Raw genomic sequence first — 12,735 nt, 5'->3', positions numbered from 1 at the left:
GCTTTGGCCAAAAGTTAATGTGTAAGTGTCTTTTCATTGTGCCTGTCTGCAGCTGTGTGTGTCATTTTTACACTTAATATCAATCTGTCTTTTTCCTTATATTGTTGATTTTCCAACCTGGAGTTCCTATGTTTTGTATAATGATTGATTTGAAACATTGGTGTGTTGTGCATTTACATATTGCAATTCTGTTATGGCATTGTTTATGGTAGGCATTAAGGAAACAGATAAAATTGTAACTACTCTCCATACTCAATAACAAAGCTGAATGAAAACTTTATGTAACTGTCTCTTCAAACTTGGACATTAAGCAAATCAGTATGCTAATGAGCAGTTTAGTTTCTGGAATTAAAGTTAACAATTTTTCCAGTAATAGTTACCATTTTTTCAGTGCAACAGTGTATAATTCCTAACACTTGTGTAGCTTTTGATTCACAAAAGCATGAGCTGTATTAGGAGATCCACCAGAATTTCCTGTAATCACTTCTACATTACTCAGTTGGACAAAGTACGTAAATTCATCATGATGTTCCATTTGTTCATCGTATCTGCACTATCAACTTCTGGTTCTTAATATTTTCTCACAACATCACTGTATGAATCCTTCACTGTTGTGGTCATGTAGTTCTTTTTAGTTTACATGTGTGCTGTGAAAAATTCTTACTACAGACTGCTTACTAACCTATTACTGACAGTCTCTGACAATGTTTACTTTAAATGTCATGCACTCATGTCCATGGATGCCACGGTATGCAAGCAGCAGCTAGGACACACTTATAACATACAAGAAAATGTTATTCAAGACACCTGTGCAATGTGACTGTGATATGCCAAATTAATGGAATTGGGGTCAAAATGGATGTGGCTGATGAATGATTCACAGAAAAGATGGGTGTGTGTCACATATGAAAATTTGTGCAACCCAGATCAGGGACAGATCTTCTTACCCAGATTTTAGTGAACCTTGACATTAATACTGTTCGTGTAATATCTAAAAAACCTCACTGTAACCAAAACCTCACTTTTGATGTTGTATGGTTGAGGCAAAGAGTAGTAGATTGGACATAACCTCTAACAGTACTGAAGTTTGGTCTCTCTCTCTCTCTCTCTCTCTCTCTCTCTCTCTCTCTCTCTCTCTCTCTCTCTCTCTTTTTCTTTCTTTCTCTCTTTCTCTCTTTTTCTTTCTTTCTCTCTTTCTCTGTGTGTGTCAGTAATGGACTCCTGTCTTTGTAGCATATAATGACATAGCATCAAAACCTGGTGATAGCTAGTGTAGCAGGATGATACAACTGTGTCAACAAAAGGAAGAAAGAACCATTTTTAAACTTCGAAGAAAATCCGGAGCAAAGTCCATTACACACATGTATGGAGGAAAGCAGTTACTGTCTCCTCCTGTTACCACAAACAGATTACATGATAACACAAGAGGCTCAAAGAGAAGCTGAGGAGAAGGAAAACGAGCTCTGTCCACAATAGCTGTTTACAGTACTAGCTGTCGATTAAAATGTTCAATGACAGCTGAGAATGTGAGTTTAGACAGGACTATTGTGCATGAAATTGTTACCAAGGATTTGCAGATGTGCTAATCTGTTACGCATGATAACATGCACAGTCCCACTTCCCTGCTAGTCCAAAAGCACCTCATGAAGACGAATGTAGAAGTGCTGATCCAACCCTTGTACAGAAACGATCTGTCTCGCGACAACTTACTGTTTCTTTGTATTTAGGGAATGCTAATACTCCACTTTTCAGCAGTTATTTGTCAGTTAAACATGATGAAAATGTAGGATGCTGTACCAAATGTTAAAAATACGATATTATTCCTGGGCTTTATTTTTGACAACAAACTAACTTGGCAGTCAATTACCTGATGTGTCAGAGATTGCTCAATGAACAGAAAAACCTAAAGGCCTCAGATGATAGGCATGATAAACTGAGAGGTCATGTCTTTCTGATGTTCTCCAAGGCAGTTGTTTGAGCATGACTTGAGTATGGCTGTACAATTTTTTTGTCAGCAAAGAAATTTTATTTAAAGACTTGAGTATTTTACTGTCAACTGTTTGACATCTACGAAGGACTTCCAGTCTTGAAATATTTAAAAAGTGAACACAAAGTTTATGAAACATTTACTGGATAGACCACCATTGTGTCTGTATGGAAGAGACAGTATGATTGTAGCATATACTCTGTTTGATAAATCTTATATACACATCCATATGACGTGTGTTTAATTTGTTCATTATTCATGACACAGAACTGAAAGATGTAACGGTGATCCTACAGTACTTCAGACATCTTTGTCAAGCAAACTTCCTGCTCCAATTCTTGTAATGTTCAGCAATTTATACAACAAACATAACCAGGCTGTGCCTTGATGGGAGAACAATATTAGAATGTCAGGGTTATCTGCCTCCCAGTTTAGGTGACAGTGTGATAAGTATGGTAATTATTTTTTTAATTCTTTTGATATATATACGAAATCAACCCAGAATATACCATAACTCATTAATAAATGAAAATAGGACAAGCCAGTCAACTTTGTGACATTTTCATTTCCAAAGAGTGTGTGTGTGTGTGTGTGTGTGTGTGTGTGTGTGTGTGTGTGTGTGTGTGTGTGTGTCAAATTCCACCACAGTAGCACTGGTTTATATACGAGCTAGCACCACATACAATGAAAAGGTTGAAGGAATGTATGATGTTATTCAGATAGTGAAGGGAGACAAATATTTGTGTAATTTGATAGGAAAAGGAAGAAAAGGAAGAGTAACAAAACAAAGCCTGTGGGAAAGGAATGAGGAGGTAATCTTCTGGGTGGAATTTTACAGAGAGTAATTTAATAAATGATAACACTTGGCTTAAGAAACATGAGAGAAGGTTATATATGTGAAAAAGACCTCAAGGTATGGGAGAGTTTCATAGAGATTATATAATGGTAAGACAGAGGTTTCAGAATCAGATTCTAAACTGCAAAACATTTCCTAATCAGATTTGGACTGTGACCATAATTTAATTATGAACTATTGAAATTGTAGAAAGGTTAATAGTAAAGAAGATAAGAACTGCATAAATTAAAAGAACCAGAGAGTGTTGAGAGTTACAGAATTAACATTGGCCCAAAACAAGGGAAAGGAATATAATCAAGGCAAATATGTAGCTTTAAGACATGGAAAAAGTAAGACAGCAGAGAATAAAATAGGCAAGAGGGTAAAGCCCACTAGAAATCATTGGATATTAGACAAGGTATTGAATTTGATTGACAAGAGTCAAAAATGCTGCAAACGAAGCAGGCAAAAGGAAATAGAATAGTTTAAAAAATGAGACTGATAGAAAGAGCAAAATAGCTAAGCAGGTATGGATAGAGAATTAAAATGCAAGGCTGTAGAATCACACTGGTCTATTGAGAATATAGATACTGCCTATAGGACAACTTAAGATATCTTTGGAGAAAAGGGAAGTAATTATTTGAATATCTTAGGGCTCAGATGGCAAGCGAGTACTAAGCAAAGAAGGGAAAGCTAAAATTCGGAAGAAATCTCTAGAAGTGCTATACAAGGCAAATGAACTTCAAGACAACATTGTAGAAAAAGAAGATGAAATGGGAGATCAGAAATTACAAGAAGAATTTGACAGAGCACTGAAAGACCAAAGTCAAAGCAAGGTTCCTACAGTAGACTACTTTCTCTTGGAATTATTGAGATCATTGGGGAATCAGCCATGATAATACTATTCCACCTAGTATGCAAGATGTGTGACACAGGAAATACCCTCAGATTTCAAGAAAAATGTAATAATTCTGACTCCAAAGAAATCAAATGCTGTCAGGTGTGAATGATGCTGAGCCAGAGGGGGAATGCTCACCATGTCCTTGGTATTTTTGATGTAGCCCCCTGTCTCAATCAAAGTGGCAAGCACCTCAGATAGCTCAGTATTCATTTGCTGGGTACGAGCTTGGTGAACCATGGACTGGTGAGAACCATTAGTCCTCTGTCTTTGTAAGCTCTGTCATGCTTCAGTGACCACGATGTAGCACAGTGGTGGAATGTTCTGAATCTCAGTGAACGTGGATCTTGGCTTAGCTGCCCAGGGTTGTGAGGAGGATTTAAACCTCTATACAAAACCCTTTAACATCAAGATGTGCTAGGGGTGGCTGCTGAGGTGGATAAGCCACTAGTGGGGAAACCCTAGGGTGCCATGCTGTGATTTGGTTGTATAAGGATTACCCAGCTGCTTGTGGGAACACTGCGGCATCTGTGACTCCTCAAATTCTTGCTCTCAGTGGTTTGGGCAGTAAAAACATCCACCCTACAAATAGAGTATGGGAGGGTAGCCCTCCTGAGCAAGCTTCCTCAAAAATTAAAGTGATTTATCACAACAGTACACACCCATTGTGTCAAGTTGCTTTTTTTGTGATTCAAAGAGAAGATGGTATATTTGAAAAGGTATCACTCTTCTATATCCAGAAAAGTCTTGATGGTTTGGCTGGAACCCCAAAATCTATTAAGATGTTATGTAGTGGAACATTACTGATAGAAACAAGGAAGCCACCAACCTCCAGAATTCAAGACTGTTGGACAAGTATTCTGCTGTAATTGAACTGCACCATAGTCAGTGAGTGGTAACATGCAGTAACATCATAGATATTGACACTACAGAGGAATGGACTGATGAAGGGATCATTGAAGTGCAAAATGTAATGCATCTCGTGAATGGAACTCTGGAGAAATCAGAATCATTTACATGGCATTTGATTTGCCGGTTTTTCCAGATTGTATTAAAGTTTGATTTATAAGACATAAAGTCAGACCATACTTCCCCTAGCCCATCAGGTGTTTGTCCTACATGTTGAAAATCGAGGCACCCTATTACATGGTATAAAGGTCAGGCTGTGTGCAGTAAGTGTGGTATTGGTTGCCCTCATCTAAGGGAGTATGTGTAGCCCCCAGTGATTTCTTTGTCAGTTGCTGAGGTCCACATCCAGCATGGAGCAGTGTGTACATAATGGTAAAGGAAGGTAAGAAAATCCTGGAACTGAAGATGACTAAGCACTTACCAAAAACTGAAGTGGAGCAGGTGTAAAAATGTCTTCAACCCAGAACACTCACAACTTTGTTTACTGCAGCACTTCTGAAGAAGCATCAAAAAGTGTTTCCACACACGCACATTGCCTATGGCTTCTGACACCAAAAAATACGCTTGTAATGGCACTTGCAGAAGCAAAACTGAAACTGATGCTGTTTTGACATAAACTCCAGTGATAAGCAGTGCTTCAGCTCCTGCCGTAGGTACCACATTGGAAGGACAGTGGCTGAAAAACATTTGCCTTAGCTCAAATTGGTAAATCGGAAGATGAAGATTAAATGAGGATGATTTGAACATATACTTTGAGGTCTGCATAAATGAACCTTCAAGTCCTCTCAGTTCTCCCCCTTCTGAAGAGGGTTCTCGTATATGCAGGAGAGGTAGAGAAGACATATATCTCACTGATAAATGACTCCTGTGGTCCAATGAAACAAGAATGGTTTCAAAACACATGTAGAGGAGCTGGAACTGTTGGCTCACGGGACATACCTCTACCTGTGTTAACAGGAAACGTATTTTAAACATACCGACACCCCTATGCTCAGAGGTTACACACACCACCAAAAAAGATGACTTCCATAGGGACAGGGCTAAAGATAGAGTGACTGTCTTTGTGAAGAACAATTACCATTCCACTTCTATCCCTTTCAGAAAAGCTAGTCAGTTGCTATCAAAGAGCTTATTCCATTCAACATTACAATTTGTAGTGTCTATCTGCCACCCAAGATATTTTGGATAGGGAGGCTCTTTCTGACCTGATTTCACAACTCCCCCAACCATTCCTATTTGTAAGGGATTTTAATTCACATAATATGCTATGGTGATCTGCATTGACATGCCCCAAGGTTTGACTTGTTGAAATCCTCATTGTGTCTGCAGAGTAATGCCTTCTTAACTCTGGTAGTGTGTGCGTGTGCGTGTGCGTGTGTGCGCGCGCGCGCTACCTATTGCCATCAGCTACGCTTCCTGTTCAATGTTCATTATTAGCAGACTACTTTGCCATATTCTGTTTCTCCTCCAACCTTGCAGTGACCACTCGTTAGCTGCAACTCACGATAAGATGATTGAATGAGTAGTCAAATAGCACTGGTTATAACATTTCTTCGGAGAAATGTGTTTTTGTTAATTTTAGTCATCCACAGCACCCCTTTAACATGCCTATTCTTAAAATAAGGGATACTGTTCTCAATTTTTAACATTTAAGAGAGGGTTCTGGGTCCTGCATTTAGTTGATTACCACATCCGCTGAATATAAATGTCAGGGGCCTAAAGCATTGAATATTTTAATATGCTTCAGCTACAGGTCATGGTCAGCAGACTGAACATGTCTGTTTGAGTTTTACAAGGCATTTGTGTGATCCTGCCTTCAATTTGGGTGCACGATTTACAGCTCAGTTAGGCCAGCTTTTTACCATGATGGCATTCGTTTGGCATTGGGAGCATATAGTTTGTTGAGACTGTTAAGCCAATACTGATCACCAGGCGGTAGAATTGCATTGTGTGACACGTGTCAGCAGCCTACTCTTGACCCCACAGTCAACGACATTCCAAATTGTTGCTCACTTTCCAATGGAGGGACTCTTCAGAAACGGACTACAAGCAATCAGGCCATTCAGGATTCATATACAGCCAGATCTAGTGGCTCTTAATGTGTATCTTATTTCTGTGCTTCATTGTGGACAGAGTCGTACACTGCCTTGGTTTATAAGGAGTCCCAGAATTGTTTTTGTCATAGTTACTGAATGCGGCTATTAATTGAGCCCAAACATCCACAGTAGCTGAGAAGTGTTTCCGTACTATAGTTTCTTACAGCTAGCCATTGCTCAGTGTGATTATCAAACACAAGTCTCACAGGATGGCACTATTACAGAAATGTGACAACACAGTAAAATATAACAAATAACGTTTATTAAGAGTATGTTGCAAAATTGAACTTAACTTTGGTACAGGTGATGTGTGGTACCTGATATCCTAAATCTAAACTGTGATATCTAAATAACTTTGCATCTCTTGGCAGTCCGTGATATTGCTACTATGATGATGATGATGATGATGATGATTATTGGTTTGGTGGGTGCTCAACTCTGCACTCATCAGTGCCCGATATTGTTACTATGACTGAATGTAATGTGTGGACTATCTTTTAATGGTTGTAGTTCTCCGTAAACAAGGGTGGATTTGCATGTTCACCAGTACAAGGCAGAAGCAATGTACTCCACAGCTGACAGAAATCCCTGTGGCGGCTGTCCACAAAATTAATGGACATATGCAATGCGCCGAAGGAAGTGGGGTGGAAGGAGGAAGAGCCTCAGGTTTGTGAGCACCATCTGGAGATTGCTTCCCAGAATTGAGAGACATTGGATGAGTGGTTGTGTATGTGTGGTTGGCGACATTTGTTATGTACATGTTTCTTGCTACACAACATCCCTTCCTGGACTGCCGGGAGGGGGGGGCAGATGAAGCCAGCTGGCCTAATTAGTGTTTTGCTTCTCTGCTTGCAGACATTTGTATTTGGTGGATGCGTGTATGTTGCTACCCCCCCCCCCCCCCCCCCCCCCCAGCCAGTCAAGCATTTGCCTTTTCAATGTCCTTAGGCTGGTATGAGATGGGTGGCATGACGTCCTCTTTGCAGGCTGTATGCAACGGGAGTGCGGGTAAGCTACTACAAACAGCATAGTGAACGCATTATTGTGGCCAAGATAGACATGAAGCCCACACCTACTACAGTAGTACAAGTTTATATGCCAACTAGCTGTGCAGATGAGGAAGAGATTGATAAAATGTATGATGAGATAAAAAAAAATTATTCAGACAGTGAAAGGAGATGAAAATTTAATTGTCATGGGTGACTGGAACTCAATAGTAGGGAAAGGAAGAGAAGGAAACGTAGTAGGTGAATATGGAGTGGGGGTAAGAATTGAAAGAGGAAGCCGCCTGGTAGAATTTTGCACAGAGCGTAACTTAATCATAGCTAACACGTGGTTCAAGAATCTTGAAAGAATGTTGTATACATGGAAGAAGCCTAAGAGATACTAGAAGGTATCATGTTGATGTTGTGGTCTTCAGTCCTGAGACTGGTTTGATGCAGCTCTCGATGCTACTCTATCCTGTGCAAGCTTCATCATCTCCCAGTACCTACTGCAACCTCAATCCTTCTGAATCTGTTTAGTGTGTTCATCTCTTGGTCTCCCACAACGATAGCTGGAGTACAGGCAGATAGCTTCAGCTCATGTCATGAGTTGCGTGGAGAATAGAGAGGAGCAAGTAGTTCACACAGTTCTACCAAAAAGGAAATTAGATTAGCTTTTCATGTATCAGTTAAAATACAGAATACCTGCTCGGAATGTATGAGGAGCTAGAGTTCAAGAAAGAGCCAAGTGAATGTATCGATGGTGTCTGGAGGTTTGGGATTCAGTTCCTTGTCTATCCATCCAGATTTGGGTTTTCCGTAGTTTCCCACATTCACTTAAGGCAGATGCTGGGATGGTTCCTTTGAAAGAATATTACACTTTCTTACCCAATATGAGCTTTCTCTCTCTCTCTCTCTCTCTCTCTCTCTCTCTCTCTCTCTCTCTCTCTCTCTGAGGACCTTTGAACATTAAATCCCAATAATTCATCAAAGAGGATAACTGAGATGTTCACGTATGTGGACATTCTGTAATGCTGTCCACCCTCATTGTGAAGTGTTTGAAATGTAGGAATGGAAAGTGTCCTGTAAAATATGTATAGCTGTTCTTTTATATACCAGATTAACTGGAGCATGAACTTAGATGTTTGATGATTGATGAAGCTTTAGCTATTGATAAAACTGTACCTCTTTGATTCACCTATCATCTGTAAATCTAAAAAACCAGTTGTAATGACTGTAAGAAACTGAGAACAATAATTGGTCATTCTCTAGCCAGTCTACTGTGGTCCTGTCCTACCCATCTTCTAAATGAGTAATTCCTCAAATATAAATCGCCAAATGCTGTATTGCAACTTCTCCTTCTTGCTCAAGACAATAATAGTCAGAAGTACTAAAGTTGTTCTCCATTTGTAGAAATAAAATTATCTGTTGCATCTGTTTCTATTCTGAATTTATTTAGTTTGAAACATAGCTAACTCTGAAACTGTGCAGATGTACTATGAGGAAGGACTCATGTCAAGATGGGTTTTGATGGCATTGATTTGGAAGTTTTTGTACAGTGTCCTATGGAGTGACAATATGCAAGTTATTGACAGTCTACATAGAAATTAGAACAAAACAGGACTACTTCCAGAAAAGTAATTTGTTTCATCAGAACATGAGGGGGCTGTAAAATGAAGTAGATAAGGTTCTTGTATGTCTAGATGATGTGAAACATTCTGAAGTGATGGATGTCCTGACACTTTTTGCACACCATACAACCACAGTTAAATATAAGGGATTATAAACTAGTGTCATATGTATGCAGAGGGAACACGAAAAAAGGAGGTGTTACAACATATGTAAATGTTGGACACAAAGTAAAAAAATTGACATTTTTGTGTAGATCAGAACCTAGAACTATGTGCTTATGAGTTGTTACTTCTCTTGTAACTGTGACAGTCTGCAGATCCCTGTAGAAAACTTCCAGCTATGAGAAATCTAAATATGTTATTCAGCTACCTGTCAGACAATAAGAAACAGTTAGTGATTTGTGGAGCTGTCATTGTAGATTTTGTGCAAGATACAGATGGTAAAAATTAGCTGGAATAATTATCTTGGTGTTTGTCAAATTGCAGTAGTTAATTTTCAACTCTTGTGCACCAAGATGCTGATAGACAGCATGTCTATAAACACTATTCAGGTTGAAACGATCAATGTCTATTCAGTTGTTAATTGAGTATCTGATAATTATGTAAAATTAATGCAAATAAACAATATAGCACATTACAGCCCTGAGGCAGGTTCAAAGCCGCGAGAAGAGGATAGTGTTTTAAGAGTAAGTTAGGACATGGCATGAATTGAGGTACATATAGAAAGACATGCTAAGGTCAAAATCAGTTTATTCCATAGTGGTTTTGTGTCAATATTTGGAATCAGCTTTCCTAAAAATTCATCAAAAAAAAACAATAAAAAAGTAAGCTATGGATAACTAAGGGTATCAAAATCTCATGTAAGAGGAAGAGGGAAATTTATATAAAGGGTAGAATAAGTCAAGATCTGATGTTACTTGCATACTTCAAAAATACTGCAAGATTTTAAGGAAAGTCATTAAAAAGTCCCAACAAATAAAGAATGCAGATAACAAGATTAAAACAATATGGGATATTGTGAAACAGGAAGCCAGTAAGTGACAAGATCCCACAACAATTAAGCTAAATGGCAATGTTTTGATTGATAATTCATAAGTTGAGTACTTTTAGCAATAACCATCTAAATGTAGCAACAAAATGGTTTATTTGAAGAAACGAGAGAATATGTTAAAAGGTAATTCCACAAAACATTGAGCAACTAGAAGTAACACCAGCATCCTTTATCACTATGAACAGAATTATAAATTTCAAAAAAATCAAAAGCTCATATGCTACTGATGGAATTTTAAACAGAATTCAGCAAAGTTGTTGTAACTTAATAATTATGGTAATGTTCTTAGCGATATATGTAACACATTTCTGGCACAGGAAATTTTTCCGGGCAGATAAAAATATGCAATTCTTAAAGTGCTTTGTATAGAAGACAACAAAGACTTAAGTAATTGCCATTCAGTTTCCTTGGCAATTTACTACTCAAGGGTGTAGACATTTTTAAAGAAAATTTGAAGATTCAAAGCTTAATAAATTTTGAATTTAACTGTGTACTGACACTAGGTACACCTAATTTCATCAAAATTTGAGAATATCAAACTTGATTTGACATGGAATGACCCAGAACTGAAGGCTTTACACACAACTGGTTTGAAATATACTGGACAAACAGAATGCAAAAAGTCGTGAGGAATAATTGAAACAATGCTGGGAAGGTAGAAAATTTTAGTGGTGGGAGAAATCACAAAGGGAGTCCACAGGTTTCAATTTTTGGTCCACTCCTATTCCTTAAGTGTTTGAATGACCTTCTACTTAACATTCAGTAAGCAGAAATGGTACATTTTGCAGACTGTACTAGTGGTGTAATAAATACCGTTGAGAGAAAGCAACAGGAGAGATTGTTGAAGAATTATTAACTGGTTCTTTGAAAATGGAGTATCCCTAAATTTTCGGAAAACACGCTGTATTCAATTCTGTACAACAAATAGTCATTTTTTAAATGTTGTGGAGAAAATAGGATCTAGATCTTCACTAGAAGAGGCAAGGCTATTAATAGAAGAGGCCATACCTGCACAGTTTGAAACAGCTGTAATTCCACCAACCTCTCCCTCTGAAATCAGTAAAATAATAAACTCACTGAAAAGTAAAAGCTCTTACGGAATTGATGGCATTTCCAGCAAAGTACTTAAAGCTTGTTCCCCACAGATAAGTAGAATTCTCAGCCACGTATGTAATAGCTCTTTGGAGCAGGGTGTTTTCCCTGATAGACTGAAATATGCCATTGTAAAACCATTGCATAAAAAGGGGGATATGTGTCGGATGTCAACAACTACCGCCCAATCTCTCTTCTGACAGCTCTATCAAAAATTTTTGAGAAAGTAATGTATTCAAGAGTAGCCTCCCATATTTGTAAAAATAAAGTACTAACAAAATGTCAGTTTGGTTTTCAGAAAGGCTTTTCAACAGAAAATGCTATATATGCTTTCACTGATCAAATATTAAATGCTCTGAATAACCGGACATCACCCATTGGTATTTTTTGTGATCTCTCAAAGGCCTTTGATTGTGTAAATCATGGAATTCTTTTAGATAAGCTAAATCATTATGGTTTGAGTGGGGCAGTGCACAAATGGTTTAATTCATACTTAACTGGAAGAATGCAGAAAGTTGAAATAAGTGGTTCGTGTAATGTTAAAACAGCTGATTCCTCAAACTGGGGTGCTATCAAGCACGGGGTCCCACAGGGTTCGGTCTTAGGTCCTTTACTGTTCTTGATATACATTAATGACTTACCATTCCACATTGATGAAGATGCAAAGTTAGTTCTTTTTGCTGATGATACAAGTATAGTAATAACATCCAAAAACCAAGAACTAAGTGATGTAATTGTAAATGATGTTTTTCACAAAATTATTAAGTGGTTCTCAGCAAACGGACTCTCTTTAAATTTTGATAAAACACAGTATATACAGTTCCGTACAGTAAATGGCAAAACTCCAGTAATAAATATAGAATTTGAACAGAAGTCTGTAGCTAAGGTAGAATTTTCAAAATTTTTAGGTGTGTCCATTGATGAGAGGTTAAACTGGAAGCAACACATTGATGGTCTGCTGAAACGTCTGAGTTCAGCTACGTATGCTATTAGGGTTATTGCAAATTTTGGTGATAAGAATCTCAGTAAATTAGCTTACTATGCCTACTTTCATTCACTGCTTTCGTATGGCATCATATTCTGGGGTAATTCATCGTTGAGTAGAAAAGTATTCATTGCACAAAAACGTGTAATCAGAATAATTGCTGGAGCCCACCCACGGTCATCCTGCAGACATCTATTTAAGGATCTAGGGATCCTCACAGTAACCTCACAGTATATATATTCCCTTATGAAATTTGTTGATAATAATC

The 12,735-nt window shown here is 38.1% G+C and overlaps 1 protein-coding gene across 8 annotated transcripts in view; it reads left to right on the top strand.

Moving 5' to 3' along the window:
- LOC126355958 (DNA repair and recombination protein RAD54B-like) overlaps positions 1-12,735 on the top strand; it is a 385,308-nt gene that overhangs the window by 40,871 nt on the left and 331,702 nt on the right. The gene's annotated exons all lie outside the window — the stretch shown is intronic.

Source organism: Schistocerca gregaria, chromosome 3, assembly GCF_023897955.1.
Source record: "Schistocerca gregaria isolate iqSchGreg1 chromosome 3, iqSchGreg1.2, whole genome shotgun sequence".
Lineage (NCBI taxonomy): Eukaryota > Metazoa > Arthropoda > Insecta > Orthoptera > Acrididae > Schistocerca > Schistocerca gregaria.
Note: the sequence above shows the minus strand (reverse complement) of the source record. Positions and strands in the feature narration are given on the sequence as shown.